The sequence below is a fragment of the Mirounga angustirostris genome, unplaced genomic scaffold (assembly GCF_029215605.1).
Source record: "Mirounga angustirostris isolate CCGP_5_RB_7025 unplaced genomic scaffold, mMirAng1.0.hap1 SCAF_13, whole genome shotgun sequence".
Classification (NCBI taxonomy): domain Eukaryota; kingdom Metazoa; phylum Chordata; class Mammalia; order Carnivora; family Phocidae; genus Mirounga; species Mirounga angustirostris.
In genome coordinates this window covers 20,454,197-20,481,458 of record NW_026991721.1, presented here as the reverse complement: position 1 = coordinate 20,481,458, position 27,262 = coordinate 20,454,197, and positions in this window count along the sequence as shown.

Sequence of the window (27,262 nt, the reverse complement as noted above, 5' to 3'; positions counted from 1 at the left end):
CATATGACAACAATAACTCAATTTCAAAGATGCTCCTGATGTCACTGTGAAAGATAAATTAATCCAGGCTTTTTAAGAACACATGGAGAATATCTCCTGAACTTGGGTTAGACATAGCAATATCATGAAGAATTTTTAAAGTACTTAATAAAAAGCAAACAAAAAAGTAAACAGCACCATGTGAATATTATGAACATCTTTCCATCAAAAGATTAAAGAAGTGAAAAGGCAACTTACAGAGTGGGCTAAGATATTTGCAGCGCATATATTTGACAAGGATCTAGTTCTCAGAAGATAGCAAAAACAAACAAACAAACAAACAAAAGTTGGTTAAAAATCAGTAGAAAAAAAGCAGACTTGAATAGGCACTTTACAAAAAAAGATGTGTAAGTAATCAAAAAATATATATATATATGTATATATATATATGAAAAGTGTCCCACTTCACTTGTTATCAAGGAACTACAAGTTCAAACTACAATGAAATTCCACTAAACACCCGAGGGAAATTCTAAAATTTAAAAGGCCTCATAGAAAGAGCTGTCAGGAAATTGGAGGAACAGGGACTCTCATTACACACCGCTGGTGGGTATATAAATTGTTAAATTCGGGGGGGAAATTACTTGGTAGTATAAACCTAAACTGAACATAATCTATCATCCACCAGTTCCACTTCTAGGTATTATATTAACAGAAATGTGCACACTGGGGCACCTGGGTGGCGTCTGCCTTCGGCTCAGGTCATGACCCCAGGGTCCTGGGATCAAGCCCCGCATCGGGCTCCCTGCTCAGCGGGAAGCCTGCTTCTCCCTCTCCCACTCCCCCTTCTTGTGTTCCCTCTCTCACCGTGTCTCTGTCAAATAAATAAATAAAATCTTAAAAAAAAAAAGAAGAAAAGAAATGTGCACACCAAAAGACATGTGTTAAAGTGTTTATAGTAGCACTATTCATAAGAGACCCCAAAACTGAAACAACACAAATCCCTGCAAGAGCTGAATAAATAAAAACAGGTCAAACAATGGAATATTCTACAGAAATGAAAATGAATGATTTACAACTACTTGCAGCAACAGAAAGAATCTCAAATATATTATTTTGGGCAAAAGAAGCCAAATATAAAAAGTATATGGTGATGTGGATGTACAGTTTAAAAACATCCAAAATTAATCCTTGATATTAAAAATCAGAATAGTGATTACCCTAGGGGAAAAATAAATAGATGATTGCACATTGAGGTTTTCTGGGATGCTTAGTAATGTTCTGTTCCTCAATCCCAGTGTTGCTTACAGGTTTATTCAGTTTATAAATTGATTCTTCCACTTAGGATTTGTGTACTTTTCTATATGTATGTTATACTTCAACAAAAATGTCAAAAAGGAGGAAAAAAGTCAACAGCTTCCCAAAATCATCCACCAATACATTTCCCCAAATTGCAATATTCAGTCTAGGAATAACCTCATTTCCAATATGGTGTGTCAAGGAGGGGCGGGGAGAGTAATTTCTGCAAAAGAATTTATTCAGATTGGGCTCTGACCTCCAGATTCTACCCCATATTTCTTATCTGAGGTGAAACTATATCACCTTACTGTTTAAATGCTCCAATCAAAAGACATAGGGTGACAGAATGGATTAAAAAAAAAAAAAAGACCCATCTATATGCTGCTTACAAGAGACTCGTTTTTAACCTAAAGACACCTACAGATGGAAAGCGAGGTGATAGAAAAATATTTATCATGCAAATGGCTGTCAAAAGAAAGCCAGAGTGGCAATACTTATATCGAACAAAATAGACTTTAAAACAAAGACTGTAACAAGAGACAAAGAAGGACACTGTATAATAATAAAGGGGAGAAAACAACAAGAAGATAGAACAATTATAAATATTTATGCACCCAACGTGACAGCACCCAAACATATAAAACAGTTAATAATAAACATAGAGGAACTAATTGATAATAATACAATAATAGTAGGAGACTTTAACACCTCACTTACAACAATAGGACATTTAAATAGAAAATTAACAAGGAAACAATGGCTTTGAATGACACACTGGAACAGATGGATTTAACAGATATATTCAGAAGAGTCCATCCAAAACAGTACAATACACATTCTTTTCAAGTGCAAATGGAACATTCTGCAGACTAGATCACATATGAGCCCACAAAACAAACCTCAACAAATTCAAAGTTGAAGTCATACCATGCATATTTTCTGGCCACAATGTTATAAAACTAGAAGTCAACCACAAGAAAAAATCTGGAAAGACCACAAATATGTGGAGATTAAATAACATACTCCTACTCAGTGAATGGGTCAACCAGGAAATAAAAGAAGAAACTAAAAAGTACATGGAAACAAATGAAAATGAAAACACATGGTTCAAAACCTTTGGAAGACAGCAAAAGCAGTTCTAAGAGGGAAGTTTATAGCAGTACATGTCTACCTCAAGAAGTAAGGAAAGTCTCAAACACCCTAACCTTACACCTAAAAGATCTAGAAAAAGAAAAATACACAAAACCTAAAACCAGTGGAAGTAAGGAAATGATAAAGATTAGAGCAGAACTAAATGATATAGAATTGAAAAAATACATTTGAACAGATCAATGAAACCAGTACCTGTTTTTTTTTTTTTTTTGAAAAATCAATAAAATTGATAAACCTCTAGGGAGACTTATCAAGAAAAAAAGAGAAAGGACTCAAATAAAATCACAAATAAGAGAAGAGAAATAACAACCAATACCACAGAAATATAAATAATCATAAGAGAATATTATGAAAAACTATATGCCAACATATGGACAACCTAGAAAAAATGGATAAATTCCTAGAAATATATAACCCGCCAAAACAGAAGCAGGAAGAAACAAAATTTGAAGAGACCAATCAACAGCAAAGAAATTGAATTAATAATCAAAAAATTTCCAACAAACAAAAGTCAAGGACCAGATGGTGTCATAAGCAAATTCTACCAAACATTTAAAGAGTTAATACCTATTCTTCTCAAGTTATTCCAAAAAAATAGAAAAGGAAGGAAAACTTCCAAATTCATTCAATGAGGCCAGTATTACCCTAATTGCAAAACCAGAAAAAGATATCACAAAAAAAGAGAATTATAAGCTAATTTTCCTGATGAACACAGATACAAAAATCCTCAAAAAAATACTAGCAAACCTAATCCAACAATACATTTAAAAAAGCATTCACCATGATCAAGTGGGATTTATTCCTGGGTTGACAGGGTAGTTCAATATTCACAGATCAATCAGGGTGATACATGACATCAATAAGAGAAAAGATCAGAACCATATGATCACTTCAACAGATGAAGAAAAAGTATTTGACAAAGTACAACATTCATTCATGATAAAAACCCTCAACAAGGGGCACCTGGGTGGCTCAGTCGTTAAGCGTCTGCCTTCAGCTCAGGTCATGATCCCCGGGTCCTGGGATCAAGCCCCTCATAGGGCTCCCTGCTCAGTGGGAAGCCTGCTTCTCCCTCTCCCACTCCCCCTGCTTGTGTTCCCTCTCTTGCTGTGTCTCTCTCTGTCAAATACATAAATAAAATCTTAAAAAAAAAAAAAAAACCTCAACAAAGTAGAGTCAGAAGGAACATATCTCAACATAATAAAGGCCATCTATGAAAAACCCACAGCTAGCATTATCCTTAATGGGGAAAAACTTAGAGCTTTTCCCCTCAGGTCAGGAAAAGACAAGGATGTCCACTCTCATCACTTTTATTGAACATAGTACTGGAAGTCCTAGCCTCAGCAGTCAGACAACAAAAATAAATAAAAAGCATCCAAATCAGTAAGGAAGAAGTAAAACCTCCACTATTTGCACATGACATGATACTCTATATAGAAAACCTGAAACACTCCACCAAAAAACTGCTGGAACTGATACACAAATTCAGTAAAGTTACAAAATACAAAATCAATGTACATAAATCTGTTGCCTTTCTAAACAACACTAATGAAGCAGCAGAAAGATAAATTAAGGAATCAATCCCATTTATAATTGCACTAAAAACAAAGAACTTAGAAATAAACCTAACCAAAGAGATGAAATACTTGTCTCTGAAAACTATGCAACATTGATGAAAGAAATTGAAGAGGACATAAAGAAATGGAAACACATTCCATGCTCATGTATTGGAAGAACAAGCATTTTTAAAAATGTCTATACTACCCAAAGCAATCTAATACAATCCCTATCAAAATACCACCAGCATTTTTCACAGAAGTAGAAAAAACAATCCTGAAATTTGTATGGAACCACAAAAGACCCAGAATAGCCAAAGCAATCTTGAAAGAGAAAAGCAATGCTGGAGGCATCAAAATCCTGGACTTCCAAGTTATTTTACAAAGCTGTAATAATCAAAACAGTATGGTGCTGGCACAAAAATAGATCTATAAATGAATGGAAAAGAATAGGAACCTGGGGCGCCCGGGTGGCTCAGTGGTTGAGCTTCTGCCTTCAGCTCAGGTCATGATCTCGGGGCCCTGGGATCAAGTCCCACGTCAGGCTCCTTGCTTGGCGGGGAGCCTGTTTCTCCCTCTGCCTGCCGCTGCTCCCCCTGCTTGTGCTTGCTCTCTCTCTGTAAGATAAATGAATAAAATGTTTAAAAAGAAAAAAGAATAGGAAACCCAGAAATAAACCCTCAATTATTGGTCAATTTATCTCCAACAATGCGGGAAAAAATATCCAATGGGGAAAAAGTCTCTTCAACAAATGGTGTTGGGAGAACTGGACAGTGACATGCAAAAGAATGAACCTGGACCTATCTCTTACATCATACACACCAAAAACAAAAAAAAATTCAAAATGTATTAAAGATCTTGTGAGACTTGAAATGTGAGACTTGAAATCATAAAAAATCCTAGAAGAGAGCACAGGCAGTAATTTCTCTGACATCAGCTATAGCAACTTTTTTTTTTCTAGATAGGTCCCTGAGGTAAGAGAAATAAAAGCAAAAATAAATTACTGAGAATACATCAACTTCTGCACAGTGAAGGAAACAACAAAACTAAAAGGCAACCTATGGAATGGGAGAAGATATTTGCAAATGACATATCTGATAAAAGGTTAGTATCCAAAATATAAAAGAACTTATAAAACTCAACACCCCCCCAAATAATCCAATTTAAAAGTGGGCACAAGGCATGAACAGACATTTCTCCAAAGAAGACAACCAGATGGCCAACAGATCCAAGAAACATGCCCAACATCACTCACCATCAGGAAAATGCAAATCAAAACTACAATAAGATATAACCTCACACCTGTCAGAATGGCTAAAATCAACAACATAAGAAACAGCAGGTGTTGGTGAGAATGAGGAGAAAAGGGAACCTTGTTACACTGTTAGTGGGCATGCAAACTGGTGCAGTCACTGTGGAAAACACTATGGAGGTTCCTGAAAAAGTTAAAATAAGGGCTCCCGGCTGGCTCAGTCAGTTAAGTGTCTGCCTTTAGCTTAGGTCATGATTCCAGGGTCCTGAAATGGAGCCCCGTGTCAGGCCCCCTTCTCAGCAGGGAGTCGGCTTCTCCCTCTCTCTCTGCCCCTCCCCAACAATCACATGCTCTCTCTCTCAAATAGATAAAATAAAATCTTAAAAAAAAATAAAAATAGAACTATCCTAAGATTCAGCAATCACACTACTGAGTATTTACCCAAAGAATACAAAAACACTAATTCAAAGAGATACATGCCCCCTTATGTTTATAGCAGCATTATTTACTATATATATGTATATATATATATATGTATATATATATATATATATATATATATACACACACACATACACACACACAATGGGCTGCTTCCATATTTATATATATGGAATTTATATATTTATATATATTTTATATATTTATATATATATGAAATGTATACACACAACACACACACACACACACTGGAATATTGTTCAGCCATAAATAAGAATGAAGTCTTGCCATTTACAACAACATAGATGGAGCTAGAGAGTATAATGCTAAGCAAAAGAAGTTAGAGAAAGATAAATACCGTATGACTTCACTTATATATGTAATTTAAGAAACAAAACAAAAACAAAACAGAGAGAGAGAGAGAAATCAAGAGATAGACTCTTAACTATAGAGAACAAACTGATGGTTACCAGAGGGGAGGTAGGTGGGGGGATGGGTGAAAGAGGTGATGGGGATTAAGGAGTACATTTAATCATGATGAGCACAAGTGATGTATGGAAGTGTTGAAACACTGTATTGTACACCTAAAACTAATGTAACAACCTACGTTAACTAACCGGAATTAAAATAAAAACTTTAAAAAAATAAAACTTTAAGTGCTTATCCAGTTAATTGCCAGACAACACACACACAGATGCGTGCACACACACACACACGCACACACACACACACATCATAGACACACAGTCCTACACATCTTCTAAGGATATAAAATTATTTTCAGACCCAGTGATGTTTAAGTCTATATTAATAAAGAATTATCATTTTCCTAAAGCAATAATCTATAGAGATATTACATGTCTGAAATGAAGATATTCTTATATTATGCAAAGCAATTTTAACCTTCATTATAGCTATATCTCGTTTCCCAAACTATACCCAACACAAAACTGTCCATAATAAAATGTCCCATTATTGAAAATTCTCCCCCAAAAACACATTTACTTCTGATTTTTCAGATTATACAAGAAACTGGTTAAAGAAGAAGTTAAAGAGTCTTCAGTTTTTCACTAATTCAAGATGGAAATAATTAGGCAATGTGACCCTCACTATGCCCCAGGTACGCGTCCACACAACAACTATCTTCACATTACAGCACCCCTCACCTTATCTGACAGATGAGGAGGATCCCATGGAATATCTATGCTCTCCCAGCCAGGAGAAACCCTCACATGTCATAGAATATTTTTAGCATATGAGAATTAAATTTATTTTAAAGGGAACATTACAAACTAATTTTTTAAACTAATTAAACTAATTTAAACAGAACTAATTATTTTAAAATAATAGTTCTTAGAAAAGTGCTGGAAAAATTGAGGTTGGATCTTTATTTTATATCATAGACCAACTAAACTATATGTCATCCAATAAATTTAAAAGTTATATGTAAAAAAAGTAATCTTAAGACACCAAAGAACAATATAGACACATGTAAAAGGATGATGCTCTATGGAAATATAATGAGATGAATAGGGTGACATATTTAAGTGCACATTTTATGAATTTTTTAAATTCCAGAATAATTACAAAGAACATTAAAAGATTGAAAAAACTTGTAAATTTTGTAATAATAATGATCAAAGTTAATTTCATTAATATGTAAAAATGTCATAAATCTAAAATTATTACAATATACAGCAATAAACAATAGAAATATATGTAAAATAATGTGTATAATTTTTATAGAAGTGATTTACCTTAATAGTGATACAATTTTTTAATTTGAAATAACTAAGTTCTATTTTCCACTAAGATAGATTTTTAGAACTAAAACTCATTGCAAGAGAGGTTATAGTGTGATCAGAAATTATCACTGCTGATGAAAGACAAAATTGTGCTACAGGTCTAGAAATAATTTGGGGACTATAGAGAGGACAAAAATATTTTCTACCCTCTGTGTCAGAACTAAACTCCTCAAAACTCCATTCTGAAGAAAATTTGTAAGTATAGCAACTTAGGTAAGAGGATATGCATTATAGAATTGTTTATAGTCGAAAAAAGGGTAAACCTACAAACTAATAGGAATGATTGCTCAGTAACTTATGTTTCCCATATGTTATAGAATGTTATTCATCAAATATACTATAAAATTGAAGAATATTTAATATAGCCTAATGTTCAAACAAGTAATGAATCAAAAAGAAAAAAAAAATGTAAGGTATTTGCAGGATGACAGGTTAATGCCAATTATATAAACCTATGTGATAACTATTATTCTCTAACCATCTATTATCCACCGGTCTAGTAAAAAAGTTTTCAGTGTAACAAAATGTTAACATCTGGATGTTGGAATTATCAATGATTTTATCTCCTTTTTTACATTCTTTCATTTTCCAGCATTTCTCAGGGAGCACTCATCTCTTTTAAAGTTGGAATAAAATGTTACATTATTATAATAGAAATAAATGGCCTTATAATTCTTAAGTTTTTTCACCTTGGCTTTTCTATCTTATTGTAGGTGTCTTTGTGTATCTTTGTACAAAATAGCCAGGAATTAAAGCACAGATAAGCACGTCATGTATGAAACAAAATTTTTTTTGTTATTCACTTTCTAGATCATATTGGGCTATTCCTTATTACATTCCACTATTATGTATTTAAACTAAAATTTCAGCAAGAGGCTTTACTCTTTCCAAGTCTCTCTGCAACTGATAAATCATTTTCTCAAAGGATATAGTTTTTCTGCAGATTTCTGTTGCCAAGGTCTTCATAAAACCTGACAGAACTAAATTACATTTAACCATATGGATTTACATCTTCTCCAAAGTAACTGGAAGAATTAATCAAAGGTGAACAAATTAAGTTTAAACAGTTCTTAGTAACTAAATATAACTTGTCAAAATTATAGAAGATGTTGAAACTTTTTAATAGATTTCCCATCTAGAACCTTGTTTTAAATGGCATCTGATTACCTTTCCTTTCCTTCCTCCAAGTCAAAATTAAGTGTATTTTACTGTTATATAACTAGTAACCTGAAATAAAAACCATATTTTTGTCATAAGTCAATAGCCTATGTTCATTGCCTTCATGAACTTCAGCATCCAGACTCATCAACATCAGCATCAGAAAGAAATACAGGATTCCAGATCAGTATTTCAAATGTCCCTTTGTTTATGTGAAAATCATTTACTGAAGCCTAGCCAATCAAAACAGAAAGAAATTGGATGCACACCAGGATCGAGTGTTTCTGCCAATGTTTCCTTTCTGTAAATAGCACTAAAAAAAGAAACAGACAAAAATATCTCCAGAATCTGCTAAGATCTTCAAAGCAAGGGTCACCTGGAAACTGTTCTCTCAACATAGATAATTGTCAGAATTCATATACTTTGTATACTTATTAGAGAACTTTCCAAACAACTAGATTTCTTTTTGCAAGTGAACTCAGAAGGGCATCTGTGGGCTTTACAGTAATACTAAGCTGGAATCACATCTCTGAATTGTCATAATCCATCTATATGACCTCGAGCCGAGCCTGTGTCCACAGTGTCCTCTCTGTCAAGAATGACCTTCTTTCTCCTTTCTGCTTCGTGATCATCTCATTTTCCAAAACACACCCCACAAGCCACCCCTCTGAACTCAGATACACACCCTTTCCTCTGAGCTAAGCATTGTATCTCTTTTGAATTCAATTACATACCTGATTTCCGAAACTCTTCATTATTGAATAACGGATATTTTTGGCACAAATATCCAATCATCTTATTTGTATCCAAATTCCCAATTTAGTAATTATATGACTGTATCATATAATTAAAATCATTCATTAGTTATTTCATTCATTCACAAATATTTATGAATGCATTCCATATGTTAAAGTTTCCATGTTATCTTAGACATTACCATGGTGAACAAAGAAGATAAGGTGTCTACCCTCATAGAATTTATATTTTGGTGGAGGAATTAAACTAAATTTAAAAAATCCATCTAGTGATAATGTGCTGCACATAAATGTAAATGAATGACATAGTAGAGAGTATATAGTAACTAAGTATAGTTGATCAGAAAAGGCCTCTCTAAAGAGATATTTAAACTAATATTTGAATGCTAAGAGTTAGCCTGAGAAGATCCCTAATGAGAGCATCTCAGGCAGAAGAAACAACTAATGCAAAAACACAAGAAATAAACATGACTAATCAAGGAATCAAAAGAAAGCTAACATAGTTAACAAAGGAGAAAATAAAAAAAGGAGAGAGAGATAGATTGTGTTATATGATATGATATGACATGACACGATATAATGAAGTCAGGGAAGTAGAAAGACCCTAGATCACGTATGATTTTGCAAGACTGAAAAAGAGATTGAATGTTGAAATACAATGAGGAGTCACTGGGGATTCTTAAGCAAAAGGATAACATGATTTGTTTAGATATTAAGAGATAATTCTGGTGAGAAGATTACAGATCAGCTAGGAGGTTATAGTATTGGTACAGGTAGGAGATCCTACTGATCTATATTAGGGTGTCAAGGAGGGAAATAGACATAATGGGACAATAATAGGATATATTTGGAAAGTAGAATGTATAACATTTTTTAATGGATTAGATGTGTTAAACAAGGAAAAAGAAGAAAGGAGAATAATGTTGAGACTTACCTAGTTCAACTGGGTGGGACACTGCATTTGATTAAGTTAAAGAGGAGTGGGGGGAAAAGATGGTGTTTTTCTTGGGGGAAAGGGCAGGGAGTAGGAAGTAAGAGGAATCCTTTGGATATACTACATTTGAAAATCTTGCTAATTCTAATACATTTTTTTTCACTGGATTCCTTAGAAGTTTCTAGATATAAATCATGCCATCTACAAGTATAGTTTCACTCTTCCTTTCCTACCTGGGTTCATTTTTTTTTCCTTGCCTAATTGCCCTATGGTGAACCTCCAGGATAATACTGAATAGATGTTGTGAGAGTGAACATGAGAATGTTTTAGTGCTATTTACAGAATGAAAGAATGCTTTCAGTTTTTACCATTAGAGATGATGTTATTTATGTTTTTTATAGATGCTCTTGATCAGGCTGAGAAAATTTCCTTCTATTCCCAGATTGTCAAGTGTTTTTCTCATGAAGGGGTACTGACATTTTCTTCATCTACTAAGATTATCATGTTGCATATGTCTTTTATTCTCTTGATATGATGTATTACCTTAATTATCATATGTTGTACTAATCTTGTGTTCCTGGAGTTAATCCTACTTGACCATGGTATAGAATCCATCTACATATTGCTGGATCTAGTTTGCTAATACTCTGTTGAGGATTTTTGCATCTTTAATCATAAAAATATTGGTCTATCCATTTTCTATTCATGTGATATCCATGGTTCTGGCACGAGAATACAACCTGCCTTATAAAATGACTCAAGAAGTGTTCTCTTCTCTTACAAGAGTTTGTGAAAAACAATGGTATTAATTTTTGTTTAAATGTTTGGTAGAATTCACCCATAAAGCCTACTGGATATGGCCTTTTGGTGTATGTGTGTGTGTAGTGTTTGATTACTTTTCCAATATTTTTACTTGTTATACAACCACTTGTTATTTACTTGTTATAAACATATTACTTATTATATATTATTTAATGACCTTTGTTCATTGCATTGAAATTATCTAATTTGTCAGTTTACAGTTTACATTAGTTTCCTAGAGTTATTATAACAGATTAACATAAACTTTGTGTCTTAAAACAAAATAAATTTATTCTCTCATTGTTCTGGAGGGCAGACATCAAAAATCAGGGTGTCGACAGGGCTGTACTCACTCCAAAGTCTCTACGGGCCCCCTTTGTAATGGTAGTTTTTGAGGTCAGTTTGTTTGTTTGTTTGTTTTCTTTATTCATTCATTCATTCATTCATTCATTCATTCATTCATTCATTCATTCTGAGCCCCTAGAATCCTTTTCTGAGCTGCTTCTTTTTTTGGTTATCTCTGATAAACTAGTTGGTCTGTAGTTTTGCTCTCAAAGACTACCAATCTCCTCTTAGTTGCTTACAACAAAATCTCCACTGTTTTCAAGAATATCATTAGTCTCAAACTTTGTCCATACCCTGTTTCAAATAAAATCCATTCCTTTGGGAAGATCTTCAGAGATCACTTTTTTAAAGGTCTAACTCTCCCTGTGGGCAAAATCTCTGAGGGGTGGTTTAGGGACTTGGGGCAAGGGCAGTGGCTTACTTCTCTCAGAATATAACACCTCCTTTATGAGTAAGTCACTGGTTAATGGCAGTAGCCTCCAGTTTCCTCAGCTTGCATATCCAGGTGTGAATCCTTCATCCTATAAACAAACTGAGGTAAGGGCATTCAAGGCCATAGTGTTTATAGCATGCTGCACCACTGTAGAGACTTAAGACTATGAGTGGGGGCTGGGTAGGGAAAAAAAGCTCCTGACCATTCCCACCATAGTGACTTTGAATTTGACCTCTAAAATGTGGAAGTGGGGCAGATGAGAAATGGTGGGAGAGGGAGGGTGGAAGAGAAATGATTGTGTCTTGCCTCTTTCTGGAAAGTATCATAGACCTTGACTGCAAGCTGGAAGGAGTGGAAGCCATCTCTTCTTGGCCACACCTGCTACCATGGAGCTTTACCCCACCTAGCAGGGATGGAGAAGAGAGGGAAGAGGTTACAGCACAAGTGCCACAAATTTTCACTATTATTATTACTGAAATTTAGTAGAATTTCTTGAATAAATAATTATTTGCTGTAATAACTTAGGACAATTTCCACAGACCTTATTTTTTTTAATTTAATTTAATTTTATTATGTTATGTTAGTCACCATACAATACATCATTTGTTTTTTATGTAGTGTTCCATGATTCATTGTTTTCATATAACACTCAGTGCTGTAGGGCATCTCGGCTCTTTCAATGATCTGGCTATTGCAGACATTGCTGCTATGAACACTGGGTTTAATATGGTCCTTCTTTTCACTATATCTGTGTCTTTGGGGTAAATACCCAGTGATGCAATTGCTGGGTCATAGGGTAACTATTTTTAATTTTTTGAGGAACCTCCACAATGTTTTCCAAAGTGGCTGTACCAACTTGCATTCCCACCAACAGTGTAAGAGGATTCCCCTTTCTCCACAACCTCTCCAACATTTGTTGTTTCTTGCCTTGTCGATTTTTGCCATTCTAACTGGTGTAAGGTGGTATCTCAATGTGGTTTTGATTTGAATTTCTCTGATGGCTAGTGATGAAGAACATTTTTCATGTGTCTGTTAGCCATCTGTATGTCTTCTTTTGAGAAGTGTCTGTTCATGTCTTCTGCCCATTTATTGACTTGATTATTTGTTTTTTGGGTGTTGAGTTTGAGAAGTTCTTTATAGATCTTGGATATCAGCCCTTTGTCTGTAATGTCACTTGCAAATATCTTCTCCCATTCTGTGGGTTGCCTCTTTGTTTTGTTGACTGTTTCCTTTGCTGTGCAGAAACTTTTTATCTTGATGAAGTCCCAAAAGTTCATTTTTGCTTTTATTTCACTTGCATTTGGAGATGTATCTTGAAATAAGTTGCTGTGGCTGATGTCGAAGAGCTTACTGCCTATGTTCTCCTCTAGGATTTTGATGGATTCCTGTCTCACATTGAGGTGTTTCATCCATTTTGAGTTTATCTTTGTGTATGGTGTTAGAGAATGGTCGAGTTTCATTCTTCTGTATATAGCTGTCCAATTTTCTCAGCACCATTTATTGAAGAGACTGTCTTTTTTCCATTGTGTATTTTTTCCTGATTTGTCAAAGAGTTTGACCATAGAATTGAGGGTCCATATCTGGGCTCTCTATTCTGTTCCATTGGTCTATATGTCTGTTTTTGTGCCATTACCATGCTGTCTTGGTGATCACGGCTTTGTAATATAGCTTGAAATCAGGCAATGTGATGCCCCAGCTTTGTTTTTCTTTTTCGACATTGCCTTGGTGATTCGGGGTCTTTTCAGATTCCATACAATTTTAGGATTTTTGTTCCAGCACTTTGAAAAATGTCATTCGAATTTTGATGGGGATGGCATTGAAGGTATAGATTGCTCTGGACAGCATAGACATTTTAACGATGCTTATTCTTCCGATCCATGAGCATGGAATGTTTTTCCATCCATTTGTGTCTTCTTCAATTTCTTTCATGAGTGTTCTATAGTTCCTAGAATATAGATCCTTTACCTCTTTGGTTGGGTTTATTCCGAGGTATCTTATGGTTATTGGTGCTATTGTAAATGGGATTGTTTCTCTAATTTCTCTTTCTACAGTTGCATTGTTAGTGTATAAGAAAGCAACTGATTTCTGTGCATTGATTTTGTATCCTGCCACAGGACTGAATTCCTGTATGAGTTCTAGTAATTTGGGGGTGGAGTCTTTTGGGTTTTCCACATAAAGTATCATGTCATCTGTGAGGAGAGAGAGTTTGACTTCTTTGCCAATTTGAATAAATTTTATTTCTTTTTGTTGTCTGTTTGCTGTTGCTAGGACTTCTAGTACTATGTTGAACAATAGTGGTGAGAATGGGCATCCTTGTCGTGTTCCTGATCTTAAGGGAAAGGCTCTCTGCTTTTCCCCATTGAAGATGATATTTGCTGTGGGTTTTTCATAGATGGATTTTATGAACTTGAGGAATGTTCCCTCTATCCCTATACTCTGAAGAGTTTTAATCAGGAAGGGATGCTGTATTTTGTCAAATGCTTTTTCTGCATCAATTGAGAGGACCATATGGTTCTTCTCTCTCCTCTTATTAATGTGTTCTATCACACTGATTGATTTGCGAATGTTGAGCCACTCTTGCATCCCGGGGATAAATCCCACTTGGTCGTGGTGGATGATCCTTTTAATGTATTGATGGATCCTATCAGCTAGGATTTTGTTGAGGATTTTGGAATCCATATTCATCAGGGATATCGGTCTGAAATTCTCCTTTTTGATGGGGTCTCTGCCTGGTTTGGGGATTAAGGTAATGCTGGCCTCACAGAATGAGTCTGGAAGCTTTCCGTCTGTTTCTATTTTTTGGAACAACTTCAGGAGACTAGGTATTATTTCTTCTTTGAATATTTGGTAGAATTCCCAGGGAATCCATTAGGCTCTGGACTCGTGTTTTGGGAGGTTTTTGATCACTGCTTCAATCTTGTTACTGGTTATTGGCCTATTCAGGTTCTCAATTTCTTCCTGTTTCTGTCTTGGTAGTTTATAGGTTTCTAGGAAGTCACCCATTTCTTCCAGGTTGCTTAATTTATTGGCATATAGTTGATAATGATTTCTAATAATTGTTTCTATTTCCTTGGTGTTAGTCGTGACCTCTCCCCTTTCATTCATAATTTCATTAATTTAGGTCCTTTCTCTTTTCTTTTGGATAAGTCTGATCAGTGGTTTATTGATCTTATTAATTCTTTTGAAGAACAAGCTTCTAGTTTTGTTGATCTGATCTACTGTGTTTCTGGTTTCTAATTCATTGATCTCTGCTTTAATCCTAATTATTTCTCTCCTAATATGTGGCTTAGGCATCGTTTGTTGCTTTTTCTCTAGTTCTTTAAGGTGTAGAGTTAGTTGGTGAATTCGGGATTTTTCCATTTTTTTGAGTGAGGCTTGGATGGCTATATATTTCCCCCTTAGGACTGCCTTTGCAGTATCCCATAGGTTTTGGACCGATGTGTTTCATTCTCATTGGTTTCCATGAATTGTTTTTCTTCCTTGATTTCCTGGTTGACCCAAACATTCTTGAGCAGAGTGGTCTTTAGCTTCCAAGTGTTTGAATTTCTTCCAATTTTTTTCTTGTGATTGAGTTCCAGTTTTAAAGCATTATGTCTGAGAATATGAAGGGAATAATCTCAATCTTTTGGTATTGATTGAGACCTGATTTGTGACCCAGCATGTGGTCTATTCTGGAGAAAGTTCCATGTGCACTCGAGAAGAATGAATATTCTGTTGTTTTAGGGTGGAATGTTCTATATAAATCTATGAGGTCCATCTGGTCTAGTGTGTCATTCAAAGCTCTTGTTTCTTTGTTGATTTCCTGCTTAGATGATCTGTCTATTTTTGAGAGTGTAGTATTGAGGTCTCCTACAATTAATGTATTGTTATCAATATGACTCTTTATTTTGGTTAACAGTTGGCTTATGTAGATGGCTGCTCTCATGTTGGGGGCATAGGTATTTGCAATTGTTAGATCTTCTTGTTGGATAGACCCTTTAAGAATGATATAGTGTCCTTCTGTGTCTCTAACTACAGTCTTTAGCTTAAAATCTAATTTGTCTGATATAAGAATTGCTATCCCAGCTTTCTTTTGAGGTCCGTTGGCATGGAAGATGGATCTCCATCCCTTCACTTTCAGTCTGTATGTATCTTTAGGTTCAAAATGAGTCTCTTATAGACATCATATGAATGGGTCCTGTCTTTTTATCCAATCTGCAACCCTGTGCCATTTTATGGGAGCATTTAGGCCGTTCACGTTGAGAGTGCTTATTGAAAGATATGAATTTATTGTCATCATATTGCCTGTGAAGTCCTTGTTTCTATAGATTGTAAATTTCTGTTCTATATCACCCTTGGGGTCTTTCTCTTTTTATAGAACCCCCTTAATATTTCTTGCAGGGCTGGCTTAGTGGTCACATACTCTTTCAGCTTCTGCCGGTCTTGGAAACTCTGCATCTCTCCATCCATTCTAAATGACAGCCTTGCCAGATAAAGTATTCTTGGCTGCATGTTCTTCTTGTTTAGTACCCTGAATATGTCTTGCCAGGCCTTTCTGGTTTGCCAGGTCTCTGTGGATAGGCCTGACATTATTCTGATATTCCTCCCTCTGTACATAAGGAATCTCTTCCCCCTAACTGCCCTTAAGATGGTTTCCTTGGTTCTGAGATTTGCGAGTTTTACTATTACATGCCAGGGCATTGGTCTGTTTTCCTTGATCTTGGGAGGGGTCCTCTCTGCCTCTAGGACACGAATGTTTGTTTCATTCTCAAGATTAGGCAAGTTCTCAGCTACAATTTGCTCAAATGTATCTTCTAGTCCTCTCTCTCTCTCTCCACCCCCTCAGGGATCCCAATAATTCTGACATTGGAATGTTTCATGGTGTCACTTATTTCTTTGATTCTACTTTCATGGATTTTGAGTTGTTTTTCCCCCGGCCTCCTCTTTTTCCTTCTTGTCTAGTAATTGGTCTTCTAGATCACTAATTCGTTCTTCCTCCTCACTTACCCTAGCTATTAGATTATCTAGATTAGATTGGATCTCACTGATAGCATTTTTAAGTTCTGCCAATTCAGCTTTCATTTCTGTCCTTAGAGACTCTATGTTGCCATTAATCAATTTCTCCATTCTAGCTATCATCTTCTTAACCGTTACCCTGAAGTCCATTTACAACATCTTGGTTATATCTGTATCCATTTGTAAATCTGTGGCAGAACTCACAGTCTCTGAGTCTTTCCTATTTTGGGGATTTCTCCTCCTAGTCATTCTGTTGAGGGTTGGTTGAGGGAGTGTACGGAGTCCAAATTATTGACCACAACCCAAGCAAGATGCACCTGTTTTATAGAGACCTTAGGGTTGTTGGCCTCTTGTTCTCCCAGCCTGTCTTCTGGGGGAGGGGCCTGCTGCACTGTTACTCAGGCAACCCTGTTTGGGCAGAGTTGCCCTACCCCCTGTGGGGGGTATGGGCTCAGTGAAAACCAATTTTTGTGGCTTTTGTTCTCTGGCAGCTTTCTCTGGTGGCTTTCCTTGTCTCTTCCAAGAGTCAGGGCAGAAGAGACCATTTCCAACCCTCTGCCTCAAAACAGAGAGATTGCAGTCTGTTCTTCAGTGAGCTCTCCAGGCCACACTATCTCCATTTCTGTCTCTGCTGCTTAAAACTGCAGTGTCCTATACTGGGTATTTACCCCAAAGATACAAAAGTAGGGATCCGAAGGGGTACGTACACCCCGATGTTTATAGCAGCAATGTCCACAATAGCCAAACTGTGGAAAGAGCCAAGATGTCCATTGACAGATGAATGGATAAAGAAGATGTGGTATATATATACAATGGAATATTATGCAGCCATCAAAAGGAATGAGATCTTGCCATTTGCAACGACGTGGATGGAACTGGAGGGTATTATGTTGAGTGAAATAAGTCAAACAGAGAAAGACATGTATCATATGATCTCACTGATATGAGGAATTCTTAATCGCAGGAAACAAACTGAGGGTTGCTGGAGTGGGGGGTGGGGTGGGAGGGATGGGGTGAATGGGTGATAGACACTGGGGAGGGCATGTGCTCTGGTAAGTGCTGGGAATTGTGCAAGGCTGTTGAATCTCAGATCTGTACCTCTGAAACAAATAATACAATATCTGTTAAGAAAAAAAAAGAAGAAGGTAGTGGGAGGGGAAGAATGAAGCGGGGGAAATCGGAGGGATAGACGAACCATGAGAGATGATGGACTCTGAAAAACAAACAGGGTTCTAGAGGGGAGGGGGTGGGAGGATGGGTTAGCCTGGTGGTGGGTATTGAGGAGGGCACATTCTGCATGGAGCACTGGGTGTTATGCACAAACAATGAATCATGGAACACTTCATCTAAAACTAATGATGTAATGTATGGGGATTAACATAAGAATAAAAAAATAAAAAAATAAAAAAAAACAAAAAACAACAACAACAAAAAAAACTGCAGTGTCCTAGGTTGCATACCCCTTAGTAGCACTCCCAGTCCTCACCTCCAAGTCAGGGCATGTCTCTGCCCTTTGTGCTTCTAAAACCACCAGCCACCCCCAGTTCCCATGCACAGCCCTGCCACTCCAGGTTTTAGTCCAGGGGGCATCCCTAAAGTCCATTCCCCACTGCTACCGGTCTGCGAGTCTGTGTCCGGCCCCAGCGCGGAAGACTTTTGTGCACTGGCAGTGCAGGATCCCAACGTCTCCTTCCCCCTTCCATTTATCTCCTGATATCTGCCTGCAAAATCACGGCTCCCTGCTTCATACCTCGAAATCAACCGCCTACAATATTCTGTTTGTAGAGATCCAGATATATCTTCTTACATCTCAGGCTGATTTTGTGGGTGTTCAGAGTGGTCTGGTAGATATCCAGCTCAATTCAAGGGACTGGTTGGAATAGGTTCCCCTATTCCTCTGCCATCTTTTCCCCTCCCCCTCCACAGACCTTAAAGAGTTGTTTAATTTATAATTTTTTTCAGTGATGGCTATTTCATAGGGGAGTGGGTCTGCAGAGGCCCTCATACCACCATTCTAGAAGTGATTCTTGTGAATGACTTAATATCTTTAGGATAAAGTTCTCAAAAGAATTGCAAAAAAAAAAAAAAATCAACTGTGTAAATTTAAAAATGTAATTGGCTTAATTCAATGAATCATAAATTGGGCAGCATCTTGTCTAGCAGATAGAAAGGATTTCCAAGGAGTTCTACAAAATGGATGACTCTCATAGGCAGAAGGAGGAAGAATAAGGAAGTTATTTGAAATGAGTAGACTGTTGCAAGCAAGGTCACCTGTCTTTGGGAGACAGCAGAGGTCTATTGGGACAATTACCTCCCTAGTGTTGACCAGGAAATTCTAGACGGACTGGTTAAGATTATGATCCTGGGAGAGACTGGAACTGAATTTAGATTAGGTATTAAGTCTCAGTTTGGTGACATGAGCTTAGCACAAGTGACTCTATTTCAGGCCTATTGTCTCTTTTTTAACAGAAAGTAAGTGTATAAGGTCTCATTTTAAGCAGGATGAATAATGACAACCTTCATAAAAAGGGAATGAGAAGGAGTTTGAAGAGGACAGGAATAAAACAGGGCAGAGAATGGCTATAAATTATTTTTTAACAGATGGAGTTCTCAAAACCACTCTTTTTAGAAAATGTTTTTTCTATCAAAAAATGAGTGTATGCATACTCACCCAAAATTTGTATGTCTTGCAGATAATTATCAAAACACAGAAAGCTCTCTATAGAGACTATGTGTTAGAAACTTCCATATTAAACTATTACACCCTTAAGGGAAAAGAAGATATCCTATTATTCCATTTATATTTGTATTTATTATGTTACAAGTACTGTTCCTAGCACACAGTAGTTGTTAATAAGATTTGATGAAAGGGTAAGTGAATGAACACAAAAACCAAAAGGAAAAAAAAAAAAAGAAAGAGGATGGAAGATTTTCAGAAATTTATTGTCTCATTGAGGGGAAATGTGTCTACATTGAAAATTAGAAACAACTATGAATAAACAAATGGCAAACTGATCTGTATGGGATGAAGCAATAGAATTCCTTAAGCTGAATTTGGACATATCAAGACAGTTATAACACAAATGAAAGGAGAAAAGTTAATACTTAGTTTTGGCATTATATAAAAGGGTATTTTATTTTTAGATGCAAAAATAAAAATAAATTTATCCCAAATTTCAAAGTAATCAACTGCTATCCTTTTAATATGGGTCTTCATTTGAAATGGTAAGCACAAAACAGTAAAAAACTAGCCCTGGGTGGGTGGAAGCCTGTCATAAGATAAAGGAAAAATGAGAGGATATGAGAAATGATGTAAGAAGACAAAATTAATCATAGTTTAACCAGTCACAGAGAAACCATTTTAAAATGCAGGCTTCCTCTTGACAGTGGCCCTTCTACTCTCTGAGGAGTGGCCTTTAGAAACCCATTGAAGTTTAAGATATCATCTGAAGGAGTGAAGGACCTTTGATTTCTTGCTACTTATTTTACCTTCACTTCTCACCACCCTCACACATGTATTAATTGGAGTAGGATGGTACTCTGCAAGGTGTCTTACAGCCATGTATCTATCCTTTGTGGGCAGATACAGAAGGATTTTTGAAGAACCATCACAAAATTTGCATAGTATTGTGTATTATGAGAACCAAAACAGGAAAATATTGACTTCTTTTTACTAAGATTTCTTAGTGACCACGTTTAAAACAAAAGTGTGTTCATAGAGAACACATGATTGGAAACATGAATTATTTAAAAATGAAGACCTTCTAAGCACACTAGGCTTGTATTTACCATTTAAAATGGCACCACAATGTGGCAAGACATGAACACAGATTACGATTCACTGGGCTCATTAAATATGCATAAAACGTGAACTGCTCTATATATGTGCATTTCCTTACTTAAAAAAATCTCATTTGGTGGTGAACTGGGAAGTTGGAATGCAATGATTAAAAGTTCATATATTCAAGACAGAAAATGATAGTCTATGGGGACAGAGGACATTTCTTATTCATCTCATTCTAAGCACCAAGCAAAGATCAGGAAAAATGTGGCACTAAATAATTCAGTCATTACTTTAATCATTTATTCATTTAACAAATATTACATTTCTACTATGGCAGATCTACATGTGGGGGAGGAGAGGGAATATAAAGATAAGAAAATTATATTTTGATGAGGAGGATAGTGTTCATTGAATGAATGAATATACCAACCTGGGTAAATTCATCTAGGGAAGGGGAAGAAAATCAAATTCACAAAAAGATTTTGAAAGAATCTTTTTCATTGTATGCATATTATTAATACTTTAGATTTGTAGAACATTTACATCGTCAATACTTTAGAATTACAGATCATTATCTTACCTCACAACACTCCAAGAAGGTAATGACATTAATCATTTCATAGATGAGTAAGGTGCAAAGTGAAGTGTCTTGCCTAAATTACCATAACTATTATGGGTAGAGAGGGAACTTGAAATGAGCTTCTGATGGCTTCTTTTGTTCTCCTTTGTGGAAGGCAGTGTGTCTTCTCTACTGCTTACATGGAGCCTTTCAGGGCTATATTCTCATCAAGCACCTTCCAGGAAAACCAGTCCACTGGAAAAATATATTTCACCTAGATTTGAAAGATTTCAGGCTCTATCCAGCATTCTGCTGACTTCATTTCTGTGGGAACTTCTACCATACTTTATCCCACTACCCTCAATGGTCAGCTCTCTAGCATAGAGAGAAAAAAATAAATTTTACTTTAGTTTCTTCTTGAGTTGTCTATCCATGTTTCTTCTGGTGTTCTGCTTATCACCCACTGATACCAAAGTCTTGAGGAGGAATTTCCTTATGATCAAGGTCTTGTCTGGAACTCTTGGTCACTGTTTCCTTGACAGGACAGAGAACTCTTCTGATCAGTGCCAATGGAAAATTTACAATAGGTCAAGGCACACTTTATTTATTGTCCTATATCTTTATTTTCCATGACATTATTATATAAAACATCTTGGTATATAAGACTTAATTAAAGGCTTGAGAAAAGGAAATGTAATTACAGTGTAGGAGGAGGACACTTAGAGATGTGTGCCACATAACAATTTTCTTAGAGAACAAGGGTACGTATTCAAGAGGTTAAGCTTTAAGGAGGCAGATGGGGGAGAAGGTCATTTTATAGAGAAAGCATCTTTTTGTCTTAATTTCTTGCATTCATATTTTTTTCTCTTTTCAAAAACTGATTTAACCTCTGCTATTTTACTAACTCCCTGTACCCAGAAAAATGTGCCTCATGCCAAGCTCCATACGTCTTCTCTTTTCATCAGTTGAGATTAACCCACTATGGGTGTGTCAGAAGAGCTTCAGAAGGATAATCAAGGCTTTCCATTTGAGAGAAAATTATATTAATTACATTCTGAGTAGTACAGGGAAATATCTATTCCACCTTGATTGGATGATGAAAAATGATATAAATTGTCCTTGTACATAGTAATCTTAGATTTTAGAATTTTTGACTTCACCCCCTTACATGGTATTATTTATAATCTTAACATCCCATAGTTATCACCAACTTGTACTTTCCATAGAAATTTGCTTTCCTAGTTAATCTTGGAATCCACTGGGCCAATTTTACATCTTTGAAGCAACAAGAGCCAAGTCCCTTCTCCTTCTGGCCTTTCCTTGGAGATATCCAAGACAGATACTTTGTCAGAGTACTTGTTTCTTTGCTGTTCCAACATTCCACCAAGTGCTCCTCACCTTCCTCCATGGTTGTACTGGTCAACAGCACTGGAACTGCAAGTTCATGCCATTTCTGATCATCATCTAAATTCTTATCTCTTTTTCCTCAAGGTCATCACCTGCACTTCTGATGAGCATCTGCTGCAAGTCCTCAGGCAGCTCCTTGGTGATACTGAATCTACCAACCATGTATTTCAAGGTACATGCTCCTCATGCAACAAGTATTTGTATTTGGGTGACTCCCTGACTCCAGTTATCTAGTTTGGGTGACTCCCTGCCTCCGATTATCTAGTTATCCAGTTTTTTTTTTTTTTTTTCCAGGTAGTATGGTGATTTCTCTCTTCCTTTGCCCACAACACTGGTATAGGTTCTAATATCAGTATGTTTTGAGTTTCTATACTTAGCCCCTTGGTGGAAGGAAGCACCTACCATATTTTTTGGATCCCTGTTAATAAGGAGATTTTCTCTTTCATCTTTGATCATCCCAACCTCTCTTTTGAGCTTTAGGGGTAATGACTGAGTGAGAATAATAGGCAGGAAAGCTTTACATTGTAGCAAGGATCACTGTTCTGTTATTATACTCTTGTGAGAATATAACCAAAGTATATAAGTAAGTCCAAAAGGTGGGCAGGATGAACTGAAGGCCACCAGAGGAATACCAAGGGAAATGTCCTTGTTTATTTCTAATTGATTGAAAGTCTCAGATAGTGAAGTTGCAGGTTAACTGTAGATTTCTTTTTATCTAGGAAAAATGCCAATTATTTTTGCTCAGTAAAACAGATAACCACAAGATTATCTTTTATTGCTCTGTCAGATATCAATCAGTTTTATATATAATCTAGTAAATACCCTAGTTTCTCAAGTGCCATGTGGTTAAGTTTTAACATCTGTTTCTCTCATTAATTTATGAATTAAATAAAATCTATGACATCAGCTATTTTTTAATGTACCTGAAAGTCATGATTTTAACTTTTAGAAAATATTACTCTAAACCTTCTGCTACCACCAATGGATCTCCACTTCAGGATATTCTAGTTCTTCTTTGTGTGACTTCTCTTGACTCTGCCATTCTGATTTCTAATAGTATTGTTGAAATGGATGATTCTACATTTAATGGACCTTACAAATTTCCATTCACTCCACCTTTAGAGTCATTTAACTGATGCCATTATACTTCACAGGTCCTTGTCCCACCAATTTTGTGTCTTTATCAGATAAAAGAGAAAGAAGTACAACTAGAAATAACTGCTGATTTAAATATCATGAAGGCATAAAAGATAATTCTGAATTCTATGAAGGTCAAATGCCTTTTTACAGTAGGGACCTAAACACACCTTTGGGATATAGTTAGTTTTGTGCAGCTCAAAGTGTTTTAAGAGAAAAGATTATTGATCTGATTGACCCAAAGTTCCCCAAATTAATAGAGATTACTTTATGGAATTATAAGTTTGGAGCCAAGAGCCACAAGAAGCAGACATTTGATCAGATTTGTACTGGAGGTACAGCACATCAAAAATTTCATTTTAAGATATTAGATTACATGGTCACTGGGTGTTATGTATATCAGCATTTAGTTCAAGTTGTTATATCAGGAAAACCAAAAATAAGTACACACCAGAAACTAATTTCTTCTGATATTTACACTTGGAATTGTAAAGCTCTAGCTCCAGCAACATGTAGATCCTTGTTTCTGTAATTTTATCATGTTTAAAATGAGAAAAAAATTATATAATGGGTACTTCTACAATGCCATGAATCTCTGTGTCTGATGGTGAAAAAGTAAATGATGTAATAACATCAAAACATGAATATGACACTTCAGAAAATTGCTCAAGACCCCTCCTCTAAACCCAAGAAGCCTCTGGACTTCCCAGTCCTGTATAACTACCACCACCCCTGCCCTTCAGGATGCACAGTTTATAGTTCCTGAGAGCTTTCTAGGGGCTGTGTGAACTCCCATCATTTCATACTTATTTCTCTTTTTTGCTCTGTTTCTGGTAAACACAGTGGGTTTACATTTATAATGTGATATAATGTTTCCTCTTTAAATAAATTTAAATTAAAAGTAAACTCATATAAAGAAAACCGTGGAGTAAATAACAGTTCAAGTGATATATGCTTAGAACAAAAGTTGAAACTCAAATGAGTGCACCAAAGTAATCCTGGGCTTTTGTGAAAACCAAAGATTGATGCTTAGGGAATCTAAAATAAGATAACTCTTCACTGTATTACTTTAAGATTTTTTTCAGTAAAGCCCATGGAGAGATTACTAAGCAGTATAGTCAAAAGAAAATATACCTTGGCTCTGGGTTAGATAAACCACAATTGATTACCATCTCTGTCTAAGGAAACTTTGGTGTCAGGGTCCTCATTAGTAAATAGGAATCTTACCTCATTAGACTAGTGTATGAATTAAATGGTATAGCACATATAAAGTGAATGGTACATAGGTGCTACTCCTTCATTTTCCCTTGACTCACCCTTAAATGATGATATCATCTGTTTCTGTTTTCTTTTTTTAAAAAAAATTTTATTTATTTATTTGAGGGAGAGAGAGAGAGAATGAGTAGGGGGGAGAAGGAGAAGCAGGCTCCAGCAAGCCTGACATGGGGCTCGATCCCAGGACCCTGGGATCACGATCTGAGCCAAAGGCAGACACTTAACTGAGCCACTCAGGCACCCCTGTTTGTATTTTCTTAATGGCTTATAAACTGGAAATAGTTCACAATTATTTATATTCCATTATTTTTTTATGTGCTATCAAAATAAGGAAAAGCTAGAAGTTAAATCTTGATATTACTGTGGCACAGAGAAATAAAAAGTTTATGTGAATAGCAAAAAAAAAAAAAAAAGATTATCATCCACTGAGATGTCAAATTGGCACCCCTCTTAGAGCCAGGTAAGTAGTGATGACCCAGAAATACATACCCATAGAATGCTTAAGTCCAACATAACTTTTCTTGGTTTCAGTAAGTGAATCCCAAATGACCTTGGAACTGATGTTTTTGACTCTATTTATTTTTCTTTACTTTCTACTGATTTTATGATTTTGTATTTATTCCTAATTTGTGCACAGATAACAAGTTATTCTTTGGTTGTAATAAAAATTGAGTATTTGGTTTAAGGTCTAAATTTTATGATAATCTCTATCAAACAGATTATAAAGATCTATTCCATGTTGATTGAGATAAAAAATAATATATGATGTGTTATTCTATTTGTTTTTTTTAATTATTTTTTAACTTGGCCTATTTGTGAGTTTATCTCAATTAAGAATTAGATACCCACTAAGAAAGAGAACAGCTCTTTGAAATCTGAATGGATAACATACTATTTTTAAAATTTTATGTCTACGTTTGACTTGTGGTTTAGGTTGTAGGACTGAAGGTGTAATTTCTGTATGTCTCTGTCTTTTTCAATAAAGTTTTTACTTTTCATTTTGAGTATGAAATATTTCCCTAATTCCAGAGGATACAAATTAGATTTCACCATTTCTCGAGTTAAATTATGTTCTGATTGTTTTATACATATAAGTAAGCACATATGAAAATTAAGATATTTCTAAATTTCACAGAAAATAAAATGCATCCATAATACTTTAAAAATATTAAGAGAAATCTTTATTATAGACATTGCTATGTTAAAACCATTTAAAGAATTCAAAACACATAAATGAGGTGAATTTTGCAAATTATACTACTTCTATAATTTGTATTTAAAAAATAAGTGATAGCTATATGTGTATTAGTTGAGTTTCAACACGAAGCAAAATATAAACACTTTATGAGATTACAAATTATATATTTTTATAAGATTTAGAAGATTTTTATTTTTTATAAAATTTGGATTTGTTTTTTCACAAAGAGATAAACTAATCTGAAATTCCAAACTTCTCATACTGGCTTAAACCTGTTAGAGATCTCTGTTAGAGATCATAAAAATGTAAATACTGATTTAATTAAATTCAATCATAATTCTGGCAAGCTTTTTATGTAAAGTATAAATATGGTTTATAGTACTTTGTACTGAACAAAACTTCTTAGATCTTTAGATAACTAAAATCCTTCAACTAATATTGAAATGAGTTAATGGACAATCTGAATTCATAGATAATTTTGAAGTAAGATTAAATAGTGAACCACTCATTGCAGGGCATAATTTTAATTTTATATAGTTTGCTCCTTATTTGTGTGTGTTATGAAGTCACTATATCTTTGGGTTATGGTAATGAACGTGTTCATTTTGCCACTTTAAAAAAATAGAAAAGGGATATATGAGGCTAGGACTGTGTTATATGTATTTATGAGCTGTGATAATCTTCTCAAATTGTGCTTATATATAACAGATAAGTCTTAGTACAATCTCCTAGTTTTCTCTGTTCAATACAAGATAGTCTTTTGGTTAAAAGTTATAACTAATATGGATTATTGAGACTATACTATGAGTAATAATAATTAAGAAAACCAGTGTATTATGTAAAATTGAGGTTTTGGTGCTCAAGGAAAAAAATATAGTTTTGTCTTGAAGTATAAATTTGATCCCAAATAAGAAAAAAATATATAGAAAAGAAGAAAACATTAGTGTGTATAAAAGTAGTAGAAGGCATGAGGGAAATTAATTTTATTTGCCTTGGT